The sequence below is a fragment of the Sciurus carolinensis genome, chromosome 8 (genome assembly GCF_902686445.1).
Source record: "Sciurus carolinensis chromosome 8, mSciCar1.2, whole genome shotgun sequence".
Taxonomy (NCBI): domain Eukaryota; kingdom Metazoa; phylum Chordata; class Mammalia; order Rodentia; family Sciuridae; genus Sciurus; species Sciurus carolinensis.
The window spans coordinates 125,177,345-125,182,374 of NC_062220.1; the positions used below are offsets into that span (position 1 = coordinate 125,177,345).

General features: G+C 47.6%; 1 long non-coding RNA gene across 1 annotated transcript; it reads left to right on the plus strand.

Annotated features, from left to right (window-relative positions):
- The first annotated feature begins 912 nt into the window (after positions 1 to 912).
- LOC124990267 (uncharacterized) lies at positions 913 to 2,673 on the plus strand. Its single transcript, XR_007109726.1, has 3 exons — positions 913 to 1,168; positions 1,680 to 1,784; positions 2,573 to 2,673. It is a non-coding gene; the product is annotated as an uncharacterized LOC124990267 (long non-coding RNA).
- The last annotated feature ends 2,357 nt before the right edge of the window (positions 2,674 to 5,030 follow it).

The window sequence follows — 5,030 nt, forward strand, 5'->3', positions numbered from 1 at the left end:
TAGGGCTGTTGACAGGGCTGCTTCTGGGTTCCACCCAGCCCCTCCCCAGTCCTGGTGTTCGCATCCTGTCCATAACAGGCGAGAATGTCATCAGGGCACTATTGGATGCCTGCTGCTATGGGCAGTCAACAACAAAAAAAAAAAAAATGAGGAAGATCAGGAAGAAGTTCGAGGCAGGCGCTAGCCCAGGCAGCAGCACTGAGGGAGGCACAGCCTATTCTCACCATTCACAGACCTGCCAGTGCAGCTCTGAGGGTTGCTCTAAGCCCCTTCGGGACCCACTAAATGCAGCTATAGGCGGATCCCCGCCCCTCTCCCAGCCCCGACTTGGGATGCAAAATGAGCAGAGCCACAGGGCCTCTGGCGAGACCCGCCATGCGTCAGAAGGGACGTCTTCTTGAGCTCATCCCACCCTCTCTGACCCGAGCGCGCGCTTGTGCAGTCCCCGCGGGTCCAGGATATCACCCCACCCCCTCCCTAGCAACCTCCGCCCGCCCCCCCCCGCCCGCCCCGCCCCCGCCGAGGACGGACTCGGCACGTGAGCCCGTTTCACACCCAGCCCCACCGCCCTCCGTCGCCATAACAACCGCTGGAGCCCTGGCCGCACCCCTTGCTTCTCCCGTCAGCCCCCTCCCAGGAACCAGCGGTTGAGCGGCGGCCGCCAAGTACTGAAACTGTGAGGGCACAGTGGAGCCGCCAGCATGGGCTCCTCCCGCCGCTTGGCGCCCTGGCCAGGCCTTTCTATCAAGAGGTAAGTGCGCGGCCCCGAGGCGGGCTCTGAGCGCGCCCCAGGGCGGCCACGGGACGCTCTGGCCACTTCCCGCCCGTTCGCCCGCGGAGCCAGAGCCAGAGCGCCGCCAGGCCACGTCCCCAGCCGCTCCTGCGGGAGCCTAACTGCGGGCCCAGTTCCTGTGGTCAGGGAACCGCGGGGCTCCCCTGGCCCCAGCCACGCCAGTTTTCATGCAACTGAGGCAGCTGGTCCTGGACTCCCATGCCGCTCACCCGAGCTAGCACCTGGCGGGGTTCAAGGAAGCGGCGAGTTGGCGGGTCCTTCGGGGTAATCACTTCCGGCTCTGCAGGCGGGGGATCCCAGTGGGTGGATGGATGTAAGGTTTCTTAAAGGAGCATCACGCTTGTCTTGCATCCTCTCCCCACCCGTTCTCTCCCGGTAAGTGTCCTCTTGTCTGGGAGATAACGTAAAATTAATTTTCCCCATTAAAAATTGAAAAGCTTATTAGATTCCTACTGTGTACCAGCACTGTAAGGTTTGCAAAAGTAAATAGAACGAGGTCCCCCGCACACCGGGACGCATCAGCTCCAGGATCAAGATGAATGTAGACTTGGAGTGGCGTTTGGAGAACTCAGAGTTTGGCTCCGATTATTATGATTTTAGAGCTGAGTGTGTTTTGAGATAATCTTTCCCAAATCTCGTTTTACAGAGATGGAATTAGGGAGGGCAAATGACTTGCTGGAGGTCACCCAGAGTTATTTCCTAGCAGTTTTCCTACTATCAGATGGCTTGTTTTCCAGCATAATCTGCTCCTTCTGGGAGATGTGCCAAATAAACATACCAGAAGAAGTTCCAGACCTGTTTAAAGTAATGTAAACATTGTAGAAATGCGATAATATAGAGAGCAGTTTTCTGAAATAACAGCCTCATAATTTCTTTTTTTTTACAGCTAGACTTTGGGATCCTTGAGGATATTCAGCTATGCACTTTTGAATATCCTCTTACCTTATTCAACATGAGATAACATTCTTAATGATTATCCTCAGCAGGACAGGTAGGCTTATTGGATTTATTTTTCGTCCTCACTTTTTCCTTCCTCACTTTAAGCACTTTAAGTTAGGTGAGTAGAGTCCCAGGTGTGTCTTCAGGAAACTCCAGGCTGGCACTAGAGTGACCTTGTGCTGGAAGGGGTTCCTTGATTGTGTGCATGAAGACTGAGCAGGGTGGAAGCCTTAGAGCATCACTGTTCTTTGAGGCTGGAAAGGTCAGGGAGCCCCTTGAGCCAGAGTGCTTAGCCTCCCAGCCATTGAAGACAGGCCTCTGAAATTGTAGTATACACAGAAGACAGGACATGGTAAAAGTACTCTTTGGAAACAGCTTTCTGAGGAGTACTCCATAATTTGAGATACATAGTGTTTTTCCCCCTGCTTTTTTGTGTTTTCCCCAGACCTGAGTAAGATGTTAACCATTTTTTATTTGGCTATCAGTTGAAGTTGTTCAAGAGAAAATTATTGGCATAATTGAATCCTAGCATTTTCTTGCTAGGAAGGAGGAGTTTATGGAATCCAGTGTAGGGGCCCAGTCATGCAGATGAGGGCAACGGAGGCTTCCACCCTCAGACCAGCGTGGTTCCCCTTGTTCCACTTGGGCGTTCTTTGCCTTTTTTATTGTCTTAACTACCTCCCCCTGCCCTTGTGTATTCAGTATCTTTTGATCTATGCATGCATAGAATCATGATTTATTGTGGTTTCTTTTTAGCCTTAGAATGTGGGATGATGTGTTGATGCAGACTGATTTTTTTCTGTATAGTGATGGTTTATCACATATGGGTATGTTTTGCAGGTGTGAGAGGATTGCTATTGTACTACAATCATGGTGCAAAAATACCAGTCACCAGTGAGGGTGTATAAACACCCCTTTGAATTAATTTTGACTCTAAGTAATGTACATTTCCATTTACTATTTGGGTTCTTATTTTTTAAGTCTTAGAATTTGTTGCTCTATAAACTTAACATTCATTGTTTCCATTGCTTCACTTACTGTGTTTATATGCTCATGAAGTGTATCATCTGTAAGATGTTTTTAAAATAAGCCTCTGAAAATCTGCACCTTTGTGTTTTAAAAACACACCTCAGCATCATGCGGGAATTCACGTTAATTCTCCCTTTAAAAACACAGAAGTGGGATTCTGACTAAACACTTCCTATGAATTTTGTTCTGTTTTTCTCTTTTCTGTTAAAGTGGCACAGGGATGTGGTATGTGGATTCCAGTATGAGGAGGACTGCTGTGGTCGTGGGTGACTGCTGGTAGTCTCAGGATGAGCGCAGGATGGTGGAGTCCCACAGATATTGTTAGGCATCTGCTGCACGAGCTTTTCATCTAACATAAATCTGAGTCGAATCTCACACATGAGATAACCGAAGTCTCATTTTCTTCTTATTTGTTACTTGACTAAAAATTTGTCTAAAAATAAACATTTTACTGTACAGAAAAATGGTTCTAGTCACTTGTAGGTTACTATATGATATTCCTTGCCTTCTATTCTGTTATTATTGTGGTATGATATATATTCAGGAACACATGATAACTACAGGAAAAGGCTCTCACTATCACACACCCTGAGGAAATGTGACACTGAACACACCAGGTTCCTGACCCCAGGATCAGGAAGCAAAACATAGCAGCCCATTAGAAATTGCACTTGGTTCCTTTGGGTCCCTGCTCCCCACCTTCTCAAAGTGTGCCACTATCCTGATTTTAATGCTGAAGGTGAGTATCGCCTGTGTGTTCTTCATATAAATAGAAACTTGGGTGTTTTTGATCTGGCTGCTTCTGCATTATGTTGTGAGCTTTGTCTAGATCAGTACAATCTTGAAAAACAAAATAATGGAATGGAGTTTTGCTCCAGGGACATAGTCCATGCCTGTTATTCGCAAGGCCCTGAGTTCCATTGCCAGTTAGCACCCCCCAAACCAAAGTCAAAAGAAAAACTCCAGTCCTTCTAAGGGATCAAGGGGAAGTGTTGTGAGTGTCTTATTGAGGTGTAACTTACATATAGTAGTGGATTGGCTACACATTAACCACACAGTTTGATCAGCTTTAAGAAGAGTAGCCCACACCTCTGTCAAGACAGAACCCCAGAAAGTTCCCTTGTGCTCTTCTCTGGCAGTGGTGAGACTTTTGTTTGTGTGTATGGGTGTTTCGTAAAAGCAGTCCTGTGTCTCCCTTAAATGTATCTAAGTGGTACTGCCCTAACAAATGAGGGATGTGTCTGAAAGCCCTCTGCTGCCTGCATCTGTCTGCTTGTGAGGGTTTGTGTGGACAGAGGCAGCTCCAGCCCTCTTGAAAGGGAGTTCTGTTAGCAGCCACACATGTGGTGCCTTAGGAGTCACACAGACATTGAGTATTTCCAGCTGGGACATGCTGGAGCCTGGTGGTGGAGGGGGCTGTTGGCAGGTCTAGGGGCAGCAGTTGTCCCTGGAACTTCACCCCATGGGACCGCACCTCGCCCCATATGCCAGAACTTTTCCGTCCCATCACCAACTGCTCACTCTTTCCCCTCCCCTCTGGCTTTATCTCATGTGCTTTCTCAGCTGGCCAAAACCCCTCTGGTCCCAGTTCAACTTTGTGACATTTCTTGTTGTGTTCTTTTAGTTTCTAAGTGACCAGTTCTTGTCACATTTCCTAGTTTACATTCTTGAAAGAAACTTGATCTGGTCCACTTCTCCCTACAGATCTGTGGGCCAACCTGCCTGGTGTCAGCCTTGGGTGGGATGCCGACCCTGGGTCAGCTCCCTGGGCTGGTGGGGTAGGGGTGAGAGGTGTGGGGACAGAAGGGCAGCCAGGAATGAAGCTGCATGTCTGCCCTCCAAGGGGGGGACTAGGGCAGGGTGGGTTGTTTTCCAGAACCTGAAGAGTGATTTAAAAAACTTTCTGCCGATCTCTTCTTCAAACACTAGATTTAATAAATAGGTATTTTGGTTGTCTAATTTTCAAACTCATTTATTTCCCTTATATTACTATTTTCAGAATTGTGAAGTTTGCTTTGCAAATTGCATGCATGAATTTACAGAATTCAAAATTCAAATTTGAATTGCCCCCAGTCTTAAAAAATTGAGCCATTTGTAAATTGCTTTTCTTTTAGGCAGTTGTTAAATTTCCTCTTGCATTGAAAAATATACTGTTTTTCTCCTTCCAAAACCAGACTCTTTGCCAAGTCGTTAGGATTTTTGTCTGGTGCAGCTGCACCTCTTCTGACTGTGATTGTGTGGCCTACCATCCTCAACATTCACTGAGTTC